The sequence below is a fragment of the Schistocerca serialis genome, chromosome 3 (genome assembly GCF_023864345.2).
Source record: "Schistocerca serialis cubense isolate TAMUIC-IGC-003099 chromosome 3, iqSchSeri2.2, whole genome shotgun sequence".
NCBI classification, from domain to species: domain Eukaryota; kingdom Metazoa; phylum Arthropoda; class Insecta; order Orthoptera; family Acrididae; genus Schistocerca; species Schistocerca serialis.
Genome location: NC_064640.1, coordinates 318,832,492 through 318,853,963, shown reverse-complemented (window position 1 = coordinate 318,853,963; position 21,472 = coordinate 318,832,492). Strand labels below are relative to the sequence as shown.

General features: G+C 45.5%; 1 protein-coding gene across 1 annotated transcript in view; it reads left to right on the top strand.

The window, feature by feature from the left end:
- The first annotated feature begins 1,815 nt into the window (after positions 1-1,815).
- The window catches only part of LOC126470805 (uncharacterized), a 32,322-nt gene continuing 12,665 nt past the window's right edge, over positions 1,816-21,472 (top strand). Inside the window, exon 1 of the mRNA XM_050098817.1 lies at positions 1,816-1,915. The gene's annotated coding sequence lies outside the window, so the exon portion shown is untranslated. The remainder of the gene's footprint in view (positions 1,916-21,472) is intronic.

The following is a 21,472-nucleotide window of genomic DNA, read 5'->3' as shown; positions in this document are numbered from 1 at the left end:
AAAAATTACTCGGTGACGCCAGTGTAATGCGAAATTAACCACTAGATATTAAGAAACGCCAAACCACCAGTATAAAAGGAGGCGGGGAGTATTTTGTTTTCAGTAGGGAAGCGGGAACAGCAGAATGGTCGTTTCAAGAGAGCTTAGTGACTTCGAAAGTGCACTAGTCATTGGATGCACCTCACAGTGGACATCGAGCGGATAAAGGAAGCGCAGAACGAAGAGACATAAATTTGTTTGACACTCGGGAAAATGCTACAAATTCCGAAAAATCTAAACTGGATAACACTTGACCAAACGCGCTTATGAATATCTTCGATGCTCTGGTTTGGTGCCAAAAGGAACTAAATGTCTGCTCTCTGCTTGGAACGCATCTCCGTTACAGACGCCATTTTGGAAGCTATGTATAGCGTTGCCACCTATCGGAACTTCATGAAACTAAAGGGGCTTAAGCGGGAATATTCCAGGACGCCACACAACAAATTCCGCGTTTTCCAACCGTAACTGGTCGAGAAAAAAATCTATTGCATTACTTATTGAACACCTCTCATATATGTGGCAGCTGCCTATTTGATGGGCTTCCCTAGAAAGATTTCAACGGCTCCCTGATGCGTAAGCTGTGAGCACGTAGATTGGAACAGTTTATTTCACTGCACTGACTTTTGTGAAAATTGCACCTACCAGAAGAAATAGCCATAATGAAGGATAAGTATAGCAGTATACAAGCAATAAGTGACTAAGATGGTAGAGATGGTGTAGATGTGGACTCTTCGACATCTCTCTCTCTCTTGTTCGACCAAGAACAAGAAGTCTGACTTTCGCCAAATCCAGTCGAAGAAGAACCGTTATACGTTGTGGAAACGTGAAATAAATCACCTGTTTCTGTCGTCGAAGTTTTCATATTAAATAAGAAAAACGGTATAAGCATGTGCAGACAAGAGAGTGTGAGCGTATTCCTAGAAATGTGGTTTTCATACCGCGAGATTTCGTCTCGTACATGCATTACTTACGAAGTCAATCTTATGTCAATAAAATGTCATATCCAGCAACGTATTTAACACCCTTACCATTATTACCGAAATGTATGACGAAACGTACACATATACAAGATGCGTCTGAAAAGTTCGGTGAAAGGTCTCAAAAATAATGGAAAACAGCATACCCTTACTGGCCTTCAAAGTAATCACCATCAGCTACAACACGCCTCTGACATAGGTTGTAAAGCTGTTGGAAACTGTCAGCAAACCCTTACTGTGGAATCATTCGTAGCACCGTGGTCAGCCGTTGGACATCCGCATCATTACAAGACATGGGACCTGATACTACCAATACCATCCTGAGACTAAGTTTGGTATGGCATGATGTTCATCGTCTTCCCCTCCTCCCTCAGGTAGATATTCATGATGGTTCAAGTCCTTGTTGTCGAAAAAGGCGATCAACATCATCTTAATCTTGGATTTTGCCAACAGAATCTTTTTGGAGGCGGGAAGGCGATGAACACGATATCATTGACTGTCGCATAGTCACATCTCCTGTAAAGATGTGGATATCCAGCAATGCGTAACCACGGAGCTTCGGGCGATTACACAAGAAACCTTTGCTGACCGTTCCCCACAACCTTACAACCGATGTCAGAATTGTGTTGTAGCTAATGGTAATAGCTCTGAAGACAGTTAAAAATGTTTTCTTTGTAACTATTGTTTCCTTTATTTTCTCAGACCATTCACCGAATTTTTCAGGTACATCTGGTACAAGTGAATACAAAATCAGTATACAGCTTTTGTTACAAGGCTAATAGAAAATTTTTTTTTGTTTCAGGTAAGAAGTGACAAGGGATTTCCGAGAAGCGATTCGCGAGTAAAGCCGCTTGTTCGAGGTGTGATAACGTTCTTCTTCCAGCGCTTGTAACTTAGAGGTAAGTATTTTCTACTATACTGAGCGAATGTAGTCATTAGTTCATACTTCTATGTTATGCCTCAAACAAATTTCTGTTATTAAAAACGTCGTTAGGCAAGGAGTGTTGAATAAAGGAGTCTTTAATATACAACCATTCAGATTGTCTATATTATGACACAATATTAGAGTTTCAACTAGCAAAACGACGAATTTGATGAGAAGAGAGACGGAAATCGCAAAATCCTGAGATTACAGAGCAATAGAGTTTTATTTGTCATTTAATTCATTTTTCCATTAAAAATGTCTCAAATGTATCACTGTGCCGAGTGGAGGACTAAAATGAATGCTTCTGCATGTCGTGTATGGAAGAGCTATTATGGAAGTTGAAGTGGTCGACATTTTTACACTATATAAATTACTCTTGAGAGTGACATTTTTACAACAAATAAAGGGAATTACGATATCTTAAATAGCACTTGGGTGCGGCATTTTCGTATTAAATAAGAGGAATCCCAGCATCTAACACAGCACTTGAATGCGGCATTTGCAAATTGTACAAATGGACTAGTTGAGTACCCGGCATTGCCAGAGTCTGTATTTACTCCATTTCTATAGTCCACCTCCTCCTTCCCCCTTTCTCTGTCCGTCTCCTCCGCCCCCCCTCTCTTAGTACATGTCCTTCTTCCCCACCTCTCTGTGTACCTTCTCCACCGCCTTCTCCATCCATCTCCTCCTGCCCCTCTCTCTGACCATCTGTTACTACCCCGTCTCTCTGTCCATCTGCTCCTTCCCCCTCTTTCCATTTACTCCTCCCACTCTAAGTCCATCTTCTCCAGCCCCCTGTCTCTCCATCTTCTCCTATCCCCTCTATCTCCTCATCACCCTCTCTATGTCATCCTCGCCCATTCCCTCTTTATCTTCTCCTCCTCCTCCTCCTCCTCTCTGACCCTCTCCTCCTTCTCTTCTCTCTGTCCATTTCCTCCTCCCCATCTCTCTGCCCATCTCCTTCCATCTCTCTCTGTTCATCTCGTCCACCTCCTTCTCTCTGTCCATCTCCTCTTCCATCCTTCCTCTGGCCATTTCCCCCTCTCCCTCTTTCTGTTCATTTACTCCCCCATATCTATGTCCATCCCTTCCTTCCCCCTCTCTGTCTGTCTATCTCTTCCTCTACAAATTCTTTCTGTACATTATCACCCTCACTCTAGTTGAAAGTTGCTGGTTTCTACTACCACAGTCTTTCCTTGCTGATAATAAATAATATGTGTACCAAGTTTGTTTGAAACCAATCCATCTGCTTCGGAAGAGTTTTTTATCTGCGGATTTGCCTGTATATGCGCTTTCCATATATATTTCAAATATATTTAACATATTTTGCACACACTTGTACACATATTTCACCTGAATCTCTAACAAATTTAGCCCTATAGTTCCGTTTTCATGATGTCATATCTCACTAGCTATGACTTGTGAAATGATATAATTTTGTAGGTACATTCAGTGGCTTATATGAATACTGTCTGCGAAACATTTTGCGAATAGAGTTAGTAGCAACGAGGTAATAAATTCAAACGTTTTGGGTCTTGCGGTAGGTATTCACGCATTCACTGTTTATGACATCATAACTCCTGAACTATGTGGCGCATAATGATATAATTTTGGAGGTAAATTCAGTGCTATACGTGAATACTGTCTGAAAAATGTATCACGAATACAGTTAGCAGGAAAGAAGCAATAAATTAAAATGCCATGCCTGATACGGCTGTTTGCTGTATGAACAGTGAAAATGTAGTTAGCGATAAACTTTTATCTTTCGTCATTTTTTGTAGGGTACCACCGAGGGAAAGTTTCTTAAAGGTTTGAAATTATGCCTATAATTTGTTGCAAGTCGCTAAGTGATCCCATCCTCAACTACTGGGCGAAGAAAGTATGGACACTCACTCATTACCAGCTGCACTGCCTTTTCGCCCTCACCCTCTCCCCTTTGTTAGGTAGGTGGTTCTTACCTACACAGTGATTCTTTCCAGACAGTAAATGATACGTCTACCAAGTTTGGGTGAAGTCGGCCCAGTGGTTTAGCAGGAGATGTGGAATATACATACATACATCCATGCATGCATACATAGATACATAAATCGTACACCCATTTTTATAATTTGTATGAATGGATTAGAAGCGCCATCCGCAAGAATGTAAAGGAGGTTAATCACGAACACTTATTTTTCGAAAAAAAAGTGCATTTAGACAACGGCTTTGCGTGTACCATTTACTGATTGCTATTATAAGTGAAATGGAAATAACAAGTTTCTCGAGGGGGGGGGGGGGGAATTTATGCTAACTGTGTCCGTGTCCCCTGGATAGTGGCAAACGGCGAGCAACTCAGGAAACGTGTCCCATCTTAGTTAGATGAAGGTTTGGAGAACCTATGGTTCATGAGCTGAGGCTGCTCAGTACCGGCCATCTGCCGGCCGGAGTGGCCGTGCGGTTCTAGGTGCTACAGTTTGGAACCGCGTGACCGCTACGGTCGCAGGTTCGAATCCTGCCTCGGGCATGGATGTGTGTGATGTCCGTAGGATAGTTAGGTGTAAGTAGTTCTAAGTTCTAGGGGACTAATGACCACAGCAGTTAAGTCCCATAGTGCTCAGAGCCATTTGAACCATTTTTGAACCGGCCATCTCTGTAGCTATAAACTATGTTTGAGCGACCACTGTTAGTCACGATACTTGAATGTTCTCTGGCATAAGTAATGGGGTTCATCGCTTATCTAACACGATCACGAGTTAGAACAGCCATTGGTATAATTGCTTTCTGCCAGGCTTATCTCTCGCCCGAAGTCTTGGACACGCTGAAAATGATATCGACACAGTAACTGTGTATGCAGGATCGCCCAGGCTAGAGGATGACTAACCTCGATAGATGCTGGAATAGTTCATACGCTGATTCCAAGATCTTCTTCCATTCGTTGCTATAGTCGCCGCTTCATAATACAGTGCGAATGGTGACAGGTCTGCCTCGAGCCACTGTTGCTGGGGCTACAGAGCCACAGTCTGCTAGCCACAGGAAATGACAGCTGAATAATTGTACAGATGGTACCTTGTATTCTGGATATTGTTCTGCGTGTAGGACACGGGCTCGAAGGTTACTTCCATTTGGCAGACTATAACAAACGATCATGTGTGACCTTTTCTTTCGGAATAATAGGTATTCATTATGCTGGTAAGTGTAAAGACAAAACAACAATGTAAAAGCATTCCACAAACTTATCAAAACACAAACTGGTTCCATTAGAACTAAGGTATCTGCTGCCCTTCCCCAGAACTGTGAATATGGTTTACAGTAACAACGCTAAAACGTGTTTTTTGCATGCTGTATCCATGGACAATAACAGCGGAATGTGTCCTCATTTGCTTATTAGATTCTGTAGGTCGTTGGCAATAGCAAAGAGCCTGCAGTAGAAAGATTGTGTTTTACAGTAGCAAAGATGAAAAAGTGCTAATAGCTCTTAAGGTATACATTTTAGAATCCATGTTCACTGGACTTCCCTTCGTCCGTACTATCATCTTTCAAAATATGGAATACATTTTTAGCAATCTGCATAGTTTCAGTGTCGTTAAATAATAAGTGTGCTTGCACCTATAAATGTACTCAATTACTAGAACCAAACTGACGCCCCCAACCCATATAACTAGTGCAACATTGTTAACAAACCAACTACAAATACGTGTACAAAATCTGTCAAATTCCAATATCGTGCCGTCTGCGGTTCTTGTCCAATCAGAGCAAAGAACATTTATGAAAAGTAGCTACAAGCGCATGCCGTATAATGTTGTTTTCCAAATCTACTCACTACAGAAAGTTATTTATTTATTACGTAAGAAATGAGAATGTACGAAATATGGAAAATTCACTAAATGTACTTGTCTCTTACATCCTTGTACAGAAAGTATACTTCCCAACTAGAGTTCAGGAAAACAGTGGCACGATCATGGACAATACCTGCATTGATTGTTCTCTATTTGAAGAGGACAGCGTGCGGATAAATTGGCAACTGACGTGTCAGATCAAGTTGCATAGATAGTACGAGTACGCTGAAACGAAATCAGAGTCATATCCCAAAGTAGTGAACAAAAGAATACATTTCTTGAAAAATTTTATCACTTTTTTATAACTCTTTCCCGTTAAAAATTGCAGGTATACATGCAGTACTAATAATCAACCGGTTTGGATGACTAATGGCATTAGAAAGTCATGTAGAATGCAACGGGAGCTGTATCAGAATATCAACGACAGTCAGAGTCCGGTAACAGCACTTTACTACAAACAATACCTCAAAGTGTCCGCACCGTAGCTGAGTCCGGCTTTCGCATCCGTGCAGTGCGGACGTGCTGTTGTTTCCGCCTGCGGAAGGCGTGCGCTCGCTGATGTTTACTTTTCAAAATGGTTCAAATGGTTCAAATGGCTCTGAGCACTATGGGACTTACCATCTGTGGTCATCAGTCCCCTAGAACTTAGAACTACTTAAACCTAAGTAACCTAAGGACATCACACACATCCATGCCCGAGGCAGGATTCGAACCTGCGACCGTAGCAGTCGCGCGGTTACGGACTGAGCGCCTAGAACCGCTCGGCCACCATGGCCGGCTGTTTACTTTTCAGCGGCCGTCACTTACGTGTAGTAGAACAATGGCCAATCCTTTTAGAAAATCAACTCTACGATTCACCTTCTGCAACGACTACACACGACCAAAGGCCTTGGAAGTGGTACGCTTCCTACGCGACGTCGCTAAGATCCCAGCTTCCGACATCTTGGGCATACATTTGTCCATATTAAGCACTACGGTGTACGTCAAAGTCGTCAATGACGCGGTGTGCGAAAGAATACTTTATGACACCAGACAGAGACTACGCCTTTGCTATGCCGATGGAAACGTTGGTGCGGTGACTGTCGACCACTCAGGCTTGGGAATGCGCACCATACGAGATTTCGAACTCTCGTTCGAGTTCCCGGCGGAAGACGTTATCGCGGCTTTCCACCCTTATGGCACTGTACATGGCCACACTGCAGGACGCTGGGCGCAATTCTAAGCGTACCCCGTTCTTAACGGTGTACGACAGATCATCGTCGATCTCCATCGCCACGCGCCATCTTACCTGCAAATCAGCGGATGCCGCGCGATGGTCATATACGACCGCCAATCCAAGACCTGTTTCGGGTGCGGCAAAGAAGGCCACCTCAAGTCTGAGTGTCTTCAGCGACGAATCTCCCAATTGCCAGCCGCTACCGTGGCGCCTCCCCGACTCCGACGACGGTTTTACCAGGGCTCTCTTCTCCTCCCACCGGTCGCCGTCGGTCGGACCATGTATCGGTGACCCTTCCTGCTGCTACGGATATCGCCGGGGTCGACGCGTCCCGCTCATACCCTGACGCTACTCCGGCGTCTCTACCAATAGCGACGACTTCCCATCCCCACACCCGGCCGATGACATGGACGCCCCTTCACTTATCGTTCACGCGACGGCCTTCCTCCCCGACCGCCGCGACTCCCTCCAGTCCTCCGACACAGAGGGACGAACACGCAAACAACTTTCACCTAAAAGGCGCAAGTGGAGGGGAACTCCATCAACGGAGGCCCCGTACGGAACGAGACAGATTACCTCCCTGAGGCTCCAGAGGCCGTCCGGCCCGACGAAGCCTCGGAAAACGTGCACGACGACACGAATGAAGACAACATGACGCCGGCTGTGGCTGTGGCTGCGCCAGCGCCTACTCTGTTGGTTCGCCCAGGTGCACCTGAACCAATGGACTCCACCGTTGCGACTGCCGCCGAGACGTCATCCGCTCCTACGAACGAAGCGGAACGTAAGAACATGACAACACCTTCAATGGCGTGGAGTGACGACGTCGACAAAGGCCCGAACCACACGCTGGGGACTGAGTTACCTCACGCGGAAGCCTAGTTACGAAGCTGATAACACCGTCATGTGGCGTACAGCATGACTCGCCGTTGCATCGCTCCTCTTCACCCTCCGCTGATGGAGTTCCCCCCACAGCGGGGTACGACTCCAAACCTACCGAGTAGCGATGCTCAGCACTAACACAATTAGCTCCCCCGTGAAAATTCAACTGTTGCGAGAGATGATATGGGCATCGGACGTCGATATCGCACTACTACAGGAAGTACACTTGGCCACACTTCCAGACGTCGCGAGATATAAAAATGGTGACCACTTGGGACGTGGCATAGCCATCTGCGGCCGAGAAGACATTCATGTGGCTGATATCACATACCTCCCATCGGCCAGAGGCATGGCCGTCACCGTCATCGGGACTCGTGTTGTCAACATCAGCTCCGTCAGGCTCCTCCCGCAGACGCGACAGGGCACACTTCTATTCAGAAGAAACCGCCCCTGTGTTTCTTGGGCGCTGTGACATTTACTTGCCTGAGGTTGATTTTTATTATGTTTTGCACCCAAAGGATCAAATGCCCCACAACGACACTTGTCAAGAACAGTGTCTTGTCGTCCGTGATCTGTTACTCCGCGACACCTCGGAAGTTCGACACGGCGACGCACCTGGACATACTCACCAGACGAGTCACTCCGCGAGCCCCCTTTATAGGATTTATGCCTCTCGGGAACTCACACCTGCAGTCCAAGGTGCAGAACTTTGGCCCTTGGCCTTTTCGGACCATTGTGCCTACATCTGCAACATTCTCCTCCCGCAACAATTGGTCTGGCGCAGTCGTGTACGGTGGAAGCTAAACACCTCCCACCTTCCTGATCCCGAATGTCTTCAACGTGTTACCGAGACACGAGCCACCTGAGAACGTCGCTTACCCAAGTACTGCACAACCTTGACTTGGTGGCTGGAATGTGCCAAACCTGCCATTCGACGTACCTTGATTCAGTATGGCACGGAAGTAGTTGCGTGGCGCCGGCACACTACCGGCTATTTCTTCGCCTGCCCACATCTCGTGGTCGTGCGGTAGCGTTCTCGCTTCCCACGCCCGGGTTCCCGGGTTCGATTCCCGGCGGGGTCAGGGATTTTCTCTGCCTCGTGATGGCTGGGTGTTGTGTGCTGTCCTTAGGTTAGTTAGGTTTAAGTAGTTCTAAGTTCTAGGGGACTTATGACCACAGCAGTTGAGTCCCATAGTGCTCAGAGCCATTTGAGCCATTTCTTCGCCGGTCTCCGGGATCTGGACGCTCAGCCGCCCACCCCTGAAGCCCAGAGGGAAAGCAGCAGTATTAAGGCACAAATTGTATCGTTGTCACACCATAGGCTGCAGGGGTCGATGGTGCGGCCCCGACGTCAAGATTCGGCGGAACAAGAACATGACACCATGCATCATATTACCTCCGATAGGAAACACCGACGACAACGACTCATCGCCGAGATCTGCACTTGTCGTGCCCAGAAAGTCGCCAGGCCGAAATCGCCAATGCCTTTGTAGACCACTACTGCACATTGTACCAGGAGAAGACTACCAACAACCGCGCTGAGGAGTTTGTGTTTCTCTGCCTCGTGATGACTGGGTGTTGTGTGATGTCCTTAGGTTAGTTAGGTTTAAGTAGTTCTAAGTTCTAGGGGACTGATGACCATAGATGTTAAGTCCCATAGTGCTCAGAGCCATTTGAACCATCTGAGTTTGTGTTTACCACACGTAACTCGTACCCTCGCCAGCGACGAAGCGGACGAGCTGATAGAGCCAGTTACGCGCGACGAAGCTCACGATGCAATCAACAAAGGTGCTCTGAATAAGTCACTGTTGACGGATTGCCGTTAGAATTTTATCGCACTTTCCTCGCGCTAATGGCGTCACGGTGGACGACGATGTTTCATGAACTGATGACAATGGGAAAAGCCGTACCGTCGTCACGGGAATTATTATACCCATCCACAAACCGACACCGGGAATGACTACAGCACATTACCGTCCCCTGACTCTGCTTAACGCAGACTGTAAAATTTTTACACGACTCCTGGCGATGCGATGGCACAAGACCCTGCCTAGCATTCTATCCCCGGAACAGACAACTCCGGGTGACCCAGTTAATATACAAACGGCGACAGGAGAATGTCGTGATTTAATTGCACTGGCAGCGGCGTGCAGACCCCTTGCCCGGTGGTTGCCGTTGATTTTGACAGCGCATTCGACAAGGTGCGGCATCGTTTTCTGTTCTCAGTAATGAGCCGAATGAGTTTTTCACCCGCCTTTTTCGAAGTCATGCGGCGCCTGTACGGCACCGCCAAATCGCTGACTCATGTCAATGGCCGTGTGGCGGGACCAGTGACGATCCGAGGTTCCATAGGGCAAGGATGCCCACTTTCGACTCTACTCTATGCCATAAACCTGGAGCTACTCATCGGGAATCTGAGGAGCCACCTTTCTGCTCTCACTTTGCGACAGCACAGTGTTCGGTGTGGTGAGAATGCCGACTACGTCCTCCTCTCAGTTCGCTCACGGAATGAAACGCAAACGGTGCTTGATTTGATATCAACGTTCGCAACAGCAGCTGGCAGTAACATGAATGTGGCTAAACCCACGGCAGTGTCCATTGGACGCGGTCTCTCACACGACGACTTAGCACCTCTCCCGTGTGTACAGAAGCTGCGATACCTTGGTATCATTTTCACCTCCACCGTGCGCCGCCCCACTGACGTCAATTTTCGGAGTGCCCTCCAAATTATCCGCACGGCTTTGCGACAAAATCTCCTCCACCGTCTCGATTCTTTGCAACGTGTCCAATGCCTCAATCAACATGTGACGTCCAGAATGGTCGACATCGATTCTTTGCATCGTGTCCAATGCCTCAATCAACATGTGACGTCCGGAATGGTCCACATCGCTCGATTCTTTGCAACGTGTCCAATGCCTCAATCAACATGTGAGGTCCAGAATGGTCCACATCGCACAGGTACACCCTCTGCCATCAATTATTGGAAGCAGGCAGCCTCCAGGCTATTTTCGGATACTTTCTTAAGGCCGGTACGCTACTTAAGGTCCGTTACGAAACACTCACATTACACCCACGAGCAGGAGGCCTCGGCCTTGTCAATGTGCGACTCGGAGAGGCGTCCTTGTACTGTCCACCACGCACAAGCAGTGGAACGGGGCCCCTCCCTTACGCGCAGCTTGCTGGAAATTCTTATGCTCGCGACCATAACGCCACCAGTACCAGTCGGACACATCAGGCACCATCTGACGCACATTTCTTATTTCATCGTCGACTTCAGTTATGCTCACACACACTTACATAAAACGCCTTCTTCTCGACCTAAAGAATTTTACACCCCACTGCTTCGTTACATATCCAGCAACAACGTCGAGCTCAGACATCCATCGACGCGGTGGCGGCGTCATATCCACCAGCTTTTCCTTCCCTCCAACGTCCGTGCAACATGGTACCACGTCTCATGTGGAAAATTCGCCACAAATTAAGGCCTTCACGCTATCGGACTAATGGACTTTCCGCTTTGTTCAGTTTGTCACCTCATGGATGAAGTTGTCGACCAACTTACTTGTGCTGCCGCCAGTGACGTCTGGTCGACAGTCAGTTGCCTGTTACCCCCGCGTTCCGCCGGATTCGATTGACCCATGGACTTTTATCCATGTTGAGGATACTTATTTTCCCGCCACCAAAAATCATGCGATTGTATGGGTCAAAGGGGTGGACGATCACCTACATGTATAATGACGGCGACAAATCACGCCTTGACTTCTGGCAGTACTCACAAACTGCCCACAGTGAAGTCGAGCACGGACCGCGCTACCGCGCCTTCTTCGCCAATTACCTACACGCGATCTTTACATCACCCCCGCTCAGCTGGATGGTGCCATGCACTATAACAGAGCACGCTGGTCATTCCCGCAACTCTACTGTCCCCTCCTCTTTGACTTCACCCTCCTTTCGGGCGCTACTCCCGGTAGTGGTGCTGGGGACACAGTAGCCAGGCCTCCACGCTGCATCTGCCGGGCAGTTGCCTGCAAGTCTTTTCCGACACCTTGTTAATAGAGACTTTTGCTCGCCTTGTTAGAGTGTAATGATTCCGCCGGAAGGATGGCATTTCTGTTGTATTTATGCTTGTACAAATAAAGATATTTTGTTTACTTATCCTGTTCCCGGTAAAAAGAACCTAGAGGGGAGTGATTCAGGAATGAGTAGGGGAAGGCGTCGTGGCCAGGCCTCGGCTTTCGACCCCTGCCCACTCTGTCTCCACCAGTTCAGAACTGATCACTCTACTCTTCACCATTTTCTTTATAATTAAAAAGAAGTGGACACCGCGCCGGCTTCTCATACCGGGGGGCCCAGGTTCGATTCCCTACTGGGTTGGAGATTTTATCCACTCAGGGACTGGGTGTTTGTGTCGTCTTCATTATCATCATTTTATCCTCATCGACGCGCAAATCACCGAGTGTTGTCACCTCAAAAGACTTGCACAAGGCGATCGGGTCTACCCGCCGGGAGGCCATCGCCACACTACATTTCATTTTCATCTCAAAGTGCTGTGTAATGTCATGAGACCGGCTAAAACAACGCATTACGCCAAGAGATTAAACGGCTCTCAGAGTAAAATTAAAACCCTTGTAAAACTGCAAAAGAGGTATCAGCGCAGAGTATAGTGCCAAACATATTACATCACTCTTGTATGAGACTGAAATTATTAGTGATCTGCCAGAATTGTGCAAGGTATTTATTAATCAATCTATGTCGATAGTCGACAAATTAAATAAAATTTTGATTGGTACCGATAAATATGCAGAGCACTTGATATCTGGTGTTCCAAAAAGGCTACATAACATGCAACTGCAGCAAACAAGCAAAGATGGAACTGATTCAGTTATTATATCATTAACGAATAAAGACTCCCAACAGTGTAATGAGATTTCAAGTACTATTATGCAGATCACTGCACCATACACTAGTTCTCGACTCAGTCGCTTGTGCAATATTTTTTTTTTTTGTGAGGTCAGTTCCCTGATATACGGAAATATTCTTTATTTAAACCATTTCGTAAAAATAGTGATAGAGAGAATGCAGATAATTACCGGCCAGTTTCGTTGTTACTAGTGTTTCCAAAAGTTTTTGAGGGAGCAATATACACGAGAGTAAGAGCACATCTCGGTACCCATAAGCTTCTCTCAAGCTTGCAGTTTGGTTTCAGGAAAGAGGAACCTACAGAAAATGCAAGTTATTCTTGTATGTGTGAGGTACAATTGGAGCTAAGCAATAAGCTGAGGACAGTAACTACTTTCTTTGATTTAACAATGTAACGTAAGTGTGTGGGCCAAGCAATACATCTGAAGAAGTTAGAACACTAAGGGACTAGGCAAAAAGCTCAACAATCTTTCACTTCATAGCTGGAAAGCGGGAAGCACAATTATGTCCTCCACTGTCAAGAAACAGAGAAGAGATTTGAATCTGACTGGAGTCATGTAAGATAGGAGGTGCAACAGCGTAGTGTTCTGAGTCCATTGCTTTACTTGATATGTGTCAACGATTTGCCACTAAACATAACAGATGGCACAAATATTATGCAGATGGCAGAAATATTATCGTGAAAGATTTGGAAAGTAAAGTAAATGACATAGCAAACAAAAAAATGTGTGTGAAACCTTATGGGACTTAACTGCTAAGGTCATCAGTCCCTAAGCTTTACACAGTACTGAACCTAAATTATCCTAAGGACAAACACACACACCCATGCCCGAGGGAGGACTCGAACCACCGCCAGAACCAGCCGCATAGTCCATGACTGAAGCGCCTCAGACATAGCTAACAGCGTAGTCAAAATATTAGCATGTGGCTTTCAGAGAAGATTAACTCTTAACTGTAAAAAAAAAATTGAATGCATGTAGTCTTTGAGATGGAACTCCTATTAAAGCGAAATTTTATTGTCTGAAAGTTCTCCAAGGTAGTATTGTAGGTCGTCTGTTGTTCCTTCTCTATACAGGGTGTTACAAAAAGGTACGGCCAAACTTTCAGGAAACATTCCTCACACACAAAGAAAGAAAATATGTTATGTGGACATGTGTCCGGAAACGCTTACTTTCCATGTTAGAGCTCATTTTATTACTTCTCTTCAAATCACATTAATCGTGGAATGGAAACACACAGCAACAGAACGTACCAGCGTGACTTCAAACACTTTGTTACAGGAAATGTTCAAAACGTCCTCCGTTAGCGAGGATACATGCATCCACCCTCCGTCGCATGGAATCCCTGATGCACTGATGCAGCCCTGGAGAATGGCGTATTGTATCACAGCCGTCCACAATACGAGCACGAAGAGTGTCTACATTTGGTACCGGGGTTGCGTAGACAAGAGCTTTCAAATGCCCCCATAAATGAAAGTCAAGAGGGTTGAGGTCAGGAGAGCGTGGAGGCCATGGAATTGGTCCGCCTCTACCAATCCATCGGTCACCGAATCTGTTGTTGAGAAGCGTACAAACACTTCGACTGAAATGTGCAGGAGCTCCATCGTGCATGAACCACATGTTGTGTCGTACTTGTAAAGGCACATGTTCTAGCAGCACAGGTAGATTATCCCGTACGAAATCATGATAACGCGCTCCATTGAGCGTAGGTGGAAGAACATGGGGCCCAATCAAGACATCACCAACAATATCTGCCCAAACGTTCACAGAAAATCTGTGTTGATGATGTGATTGCACAATTGCGTGCGGATTCTCGTCAGCCCACACATGTTGATTGTGAAAATTTACAATTTGATCACGTTGGAATGAAGCCTCTTCCGTAAAGAGAACATTTGCACTGAAATGAGGATTGACACATTGTTGGATGAACCATTCGCAGAAGTGTACCCGTGGAGGCCAATCAGCTGCTAATAGTGCCCGCACACGCTGTACATGGTACGGAAACAACTGGTTCTCCCGTAGCACTCTCCATACAGTGACGTGGTCAACGTTACCTTGTACAGCAGCAACTTCTCTGACGCTGACATTAGGGTTATCGTCAACTGCACGAAGAATTGCCTCGTCCATTGCAGGTGTCCTCGTCGTTCTAGGTCTTCCTCAGTCACGAGCCATAGGCTGGAATGTTCCGTACCGCGCCACGGCTATTGCCCCGTGCTAATCCATACATCAAATGGGCATCTGCCAACTCCGCATTTGTATACATTGCACTGACTGCAAAAACCACGTTCGTGATGAACACTAACCTGTTGATGCTACGTACTGACGTGCTTGATGCTAGTACTGTAGAGCAATGAGTCGCATGTCAACACAAGCACCGAAGTCAACATTACCTTCCTTCGATTTGGTCAACTGGCGGTGAATCGAGGAAGTAGAGTACATACTGACGAAACTAAAATGAGCTCTAACATGGAAATTAAGCGTTTCCGGACACATGTCCACATAACATCTTTTCTTTATTTGTGTGTGAGGAATGTTTCCTGAACGTTTGGCCCTACCTTTTTGTAACGCCCTGTATAAACGATTTAAGACACAATATGAGCAGGAGTCTTAGGTTATCTGGACATGACGTTTTCGTTTATCGTCTAGTAAATTCATCAGAAGATCAAAATCAATTGCAGAATGATTGAGATAAGATATCTGTATTGTGTGAAAATTGTAATTTGACCCTAAATAATGAAAAGCGTGAGGTCATCCACAGGAGAGCCAAAAGGAATCCGTTAAACTTCGCTTACACGATAAATCTGTCACATCTAATTCAGCTAAATATCTAGTAATTATGATGTGTTGGCAAATGTGCCAACACCTTGTAGATAGAGGAGGCCGAAATGCACGCTATCTAACGCAGACGGGCGTGAATTCTGTAACGGGATAAGTAGTGAATTCTAATAAGAAAAGTATGCAGCTCCTCAAATACTTAACTTTTATTTATCCTTGTTATGAATACAGCATTCTTGATGAGACCTTTCATACGATAACTATCAAACTATGTAAGGCTAATGGCGCCTTGCTAGGTCGTAGCCATGGACTTAGCTGAAGGCTATTCTAACTGTCTCTCGGCAAATGAGAGAAAGGCATCGTAAGTGTAGTCGCTAGCAATGTCGTCGTACAACTGGGCCGAGTGCTCTTCCGTATCTCGAGACCTGCCTTGTGGTGGCGCTCGGTCTGCGATCACACAGTGGCGACACGCGGGTCCGACATGTACTAAATGGACCGCGGCCGATTTAAGCTACCACCTAGCAAGTGTGGTGTCTGGCGGTGACACCACAAATTACTTTTACGAACAACTTAAATTTGACAGAACACATAGAAAAATTCCGGGGAAGGCAAAACAAAGACCACTTTTACTGGCAGAACACATAGAAGATGCAAGAAATTTACTAAAGAGACTGCCCATATCACGCTTGTCCATTCTGTATTGAAGTACTACTGCGCGATTGGGGATCCTTATTAGATAGGATTAACGGAGTACATCGAGAAAGGTCAAAGAAAGGCAGCCCGTTTTATGTTATCAAGAAAGAGGGTAGAGAGTGTCACAGACGTGATACAGGATTTGTGATGGACATCATCAAAACCAAAGCGCTTCTCGTTGCGACAGAATCTTCTCACGAAATTTCAGCCACCAACTTTCTCTTCCGAAAGCGAAAACATTTTGTTGTCACCGACCAACAGTGGGAGAAACGATCGTCGTAAGAAAATAAAGGAAATAAGAGCTTTCACAGAAAGATATACACACATCAAAAAAAGTTTTGCATCACCCCAGCCCACATAACTCATGAAGACAGACGTTGACTGTGGATATTGTATCACAGACACAATCTCTTTGACTGTTCAGAGATGTCACTAAATCCGCTAAAAGATGTAAAGACGAAAGGAGTCCGACAGCCGATCAGTTCCAGTCATTCCACCACGAAGGAGGTACACGGCTCGTGTTGTTTGTAGTAGTTCAACCATGCCTAGACGGTCAATACCGCGGTTCGATCGCGTCAGCATTGTTACTTTGTATCAGGAAGGGCTATCAACAAGCGAAGTGTCCAGACGACTCGGAGTGAACCACAGCAATGTTGCTGGCTCATGGAGGAGATACAGAGACAGGTACTGTAGATGATATGCCTCGCTCAGGCCGCCCAAGGGCTACTACTGCAGTGGATGACCGCTACCTATGGATTATGGCTCGGAGGAACCCTGACAGCAACGCCACCATGTTGAATAATGCTTTTCATGCAGTCACAGGACGTCGTGTTACGACTCAAACTGTGCGCAATAGGCTGCATGAAGCGTAACTTCACTCCCGACGTCCATGGCGAGGTCCATCTTTACAACCACGACACCATGCAGCGCGGTACAGATGGCCCCAACAACATGCCGAATGGACTGCTCAGGTCTGGCATCACGTTCTCTTCATCGATGAGTGTCGCATATGTCTTTAACCAGACAATCGCTGGAGACGTGTTTGGAGGCAACCCAGTCAGGCTGAACGCCTTAGAGCATTGTCCAGGGAGTGCAACAAAGTGGAGGTTCCCTGCTGTTTTGGAGTGACATTATGTGGTCGGCCGACGTACGCCGCTGGTGGTCATGGAAGGCGCCATAGTGGCTGTATGATACGTGAATTCCATACTCCGACCAATGGTGCAACGACGTCGGCAGCATACTGGCGAGGTATGGATGACAATTCGCACCCCCACTGTCCACATCTTGTGAATGACTTCCTTCAGGATAACGACATCGCTCGACTAGAGTGACCAGCATGTTCTCCAGGCATGAGCCCTATCGAACGTTCCTGGAATAGATTGAAAAGAGCTGTTCATGGATGACGTGACCCACCAACCTCTCTGAGGGATTTACGCCGAATCTCCGTCGAGGAGTAGGACAATCTGAACCAACAGTGCCTTGATTAACTTGTAGATGGTATGCCACATCGAACACAGGCATGCATCAATTCAAGAGGATGTGCTAATGGGTATTATAGGTACCGGTGTATACAGCAATCTGGACGAACACTTCTGAATGTCTCGTTGTATGGTGGTACAGCATGCAATGTGTGGTTTTCATGAGCAAGAAAAAGGGTGGAAATAATGTTTATGTTGATCTCTGTTCCAATTTTCTGTATAGGTTTGGAACTCTCGGAAACGAGGTGATGCAAAACTCTTTTTGATGTGTGTAAACAAAAATAAAAAATAAGAAACGGGTCAGTGGCGGGATTACTCTCTTAAGAGGACAGTGGCTTGAGCTTTCCTGGTTGCTGTTATTGTTACATAAAACTAAAGTATGTTTCAGTGTTACTGGTGGCCAGATCCACCACATCATGGTTCATTCATTTCTTCTCTCCAGACGTGGTATTTTATAGTGAATAAACCGGTCACAGGTGTATTTTAATATCGCTTAAGAATAATCATAATGAATTTCACTCGATCTGAGTTCCATAAATTCGTTGAATATTAACCGCATTGAACTTATCTGAGAAGTTGGTTAGGGAAAGCTCAAAGCTCACAAATGCTTTCCTAGAAATTTTAATATCATCGACGACACGAGTTACATCAAATTTCGTGTACTTGCGATTTCTCAAGGCGGCTGAGACTAAATTCTCCAATAAAATTTCAACACAAATACTGCTTGGTATTTTGACATGGCATCACACATGTCGTTTATTGAAAATGCATCAGCTAGCCACGGTTGAGAAATGATCTCTTACACTCCATCCCAAGTGAGTATTACTTTAGCGTGTCTTGAAATTCTAGCAAAGTAGTAGGCAATACCTCAAAATCATGTCCGCTATTTCTCTGATTCAGAGCACAAATTCAGATAGCATAATTGCCAATCATAGTGGCTTCATAAGCCTGTCAGTAACGGTATTTCTATTGGTCTGAAAATAGTTAACTGGTATTGTCTTTCTGAAAACAAGCAAAGTATTTATTCTGCTGAAAGATAGTCGAACAGCGTCTCGCGTTGTGACTCATGGCCGCAATCGAAGGAGACTTAGGGTATAACATCCCGTCGACTACGATGTCATTAGAGACGACGCATAGATTCAGTTTGGGGAAGGAAATCGTCCATAGCCTATCAAAGCAACTATACCACCATTCGCCTTAAGCGATTTAGGGGAATGATGGAAAACCGAAATCTGGATGGTTGGACGAGGGTTTGAACCGACTTTCTCCAGAATATGAGTGCAGCGTTTTCTCACTGCGCCAACTTTTTCGGTGTCTCCATTTGGCGATGATACGCCCATCACAGTCCACTTTAATTTTTTTCCAAATATACAAACTTTAAGTAGGTTAAAGGTGCGCGCATGACTAACCGGCAATTAAAACAAATGCTTTGGATTTTTAATCTGATCTTATACTCGGAGTTACAAAAAAAAAAAAATGTTTTCTTCATTCCTCGCTAGTCTATCCTGTGCAAACTTCTTCTTCTTGTCGTAACTACTGCAGCCTCACCCATTGGAAACTGCTTAGTGGATTCGTGCTTTGGTCACCCTCTACAAATTTTAGAGCCTTCCCCCATTGCACCCACTTCTCTCCGTGACCAAACTGAAGTTTTCTTGATGCATCAGGATGTGTCTTATCAACTGATTCCTTTTTTTAGTCCAAATGTGCCATAAATTTCTTCTCAGGCAAAATTAGACGTCCATATCCTACATCACTGCCAATTATGCAGTCTTCTGCCACCTGATACTCCTGTTGCAGGTAAAAGTTAAATACCGATGTGGCACACACGAATAATCGCAAGGGGATAGAAGAAGTTTAACGTTCCCCTCCTATGAATCAATCTCTATCAACAACATCCCAGTCTGTCTCTTCATATGGAACATTTAACTCAGGACACGGGCGCATAGTTGAATGATCATCATCCGTACGTCATAACCTACTTTCCCCTCGCTAGTTAAATGTCGGTGACGATACCTTTTGTCAGAGTGGCTCGCGTCGACACACTCCTTGACAACCTCGGTTTAGATGCCACGGCATAGACTAAGAAGGGAAAGGACTTCATAGGTTTTCCCAAGTAGTCTGTTCTCGCCGTCTACACTTCGTCTATCCTTCGCAAGTCAGCTAATGGTGCGTGGTGAAGGGTACTTCTCGCACCACTCACTGACCTCCCTTCCCTGTTCCATTCGTGAATGACGTATGGGAAAGATGATTGTCACGAAACCTCTGTTGTTGTTGTTGTTGTTGTTGTGGTCTTCAGTCCAGAGACTGGTTTGATGCAGCTCTCCATGCTACTCAATCCTGTCCAAGCTTCTTCATCTCCCAGTACCTACTGCAACCTACATCCTTCTGAATCTCTTTAGTGTATTCATCTCTTGGTCTACCTCTACGATTTTTACCCTCCACGCTGCCCTCCAATACTAAATTGGTGAACCCTTGATGTCTCAGAATATGTCCTACCAACCGATCCCTACTTCTAGTCAAGTTGTGTCACAAACTCCTCTTCGCCCCAATTCTGTTCAATACCTCCTCATTAGTCATGTGATCTATTCATCTAATCTTCAGCACTCTTCTGTAGCACCACATTTCGAAAGCTTCTACTCTCTTCTTGTCCAAACTATTTATCGTCCACGTTTCACTTTCATACATGGCTACTCTCCATACAAATACTTTCAGAAATGACTACCTGACACTTAAATCTATATTCGAAGTTAACAAATTTCTGTTCTTCAGAAACGCTTTCCTTGCCATTGCCAGTCTACATTTTATATCGTCTCTACTTCGGCCATCATCAGGTATTTTGCTCCCCAAATAGCAAAACTCATTTACCACTTTAAGCGTCTCATTTCCTAATCTAATTCCCGCAGCATCGCCCGATTTTATTCGACTATATTCCATTATTCTCGTTTTGCTTTTGTTGATGTTCATCTCATATCCTCCTTTGAAGACACGGCCCATTCCGTTCAGCTGCTCTTCCAGGTCCTTTGCTGTCTCTGACAGAATTACAAAGTCATCGGCGAACCTCAAAGTTTTTATTTCTTCTCTATGGATTTTAATTCCAACTCCGAATTTTTCTTCTGTTTCCTTTACTGCTTGCTCAATATACAGATTGAATAACATCGGGGATAGGCTACAAGCCTGTCTCACTCCCATCCCAACTACTGCTTCCCTTTCGTGCCCCTCGACTCTTATAACTGCCATCTGGTTTCTGTACAAATTGTAAATAGCCTTTCGCTCCCTGTATTTTACCGCTGCCACCTCTAATTTCTCGAATTTTCTCGGTATGGTTATTACGCGAGACGTATGTGGGTGGAAGTAATATGTTGTCCGACTCTCCCCGGAACGGACTCTCTTGGAGACTCAATGGTAAACCTCTCAATGATTCATGACACTTCTCTCGTAGCGTCTGCCGCTGGAGTTTGTTGAGCATCTCCGTAACGCTCAGGCACCAACTAAGCGATTCCGTGACGAAACGTTTCGTTCTCCGGTGGATCTTGTCTATCTCCCTTATTAATTTAACCTGGTAAGGGTCTCAGACTGATACTGATTATCAGTTCAAGAAGATTTAAGGTCATATATCTTCTATTTGCCCCTCCTACCACCTCCAGCCCCCTCCCCAAGGACGCAATCAGTGTACTCCAACTTTCTGCGTGTAAAGTCCATGTGCAAGTTTGAGAGAGTTTTCTAATGTTTGTGTATCATTTATCTAAGGTGTAACGT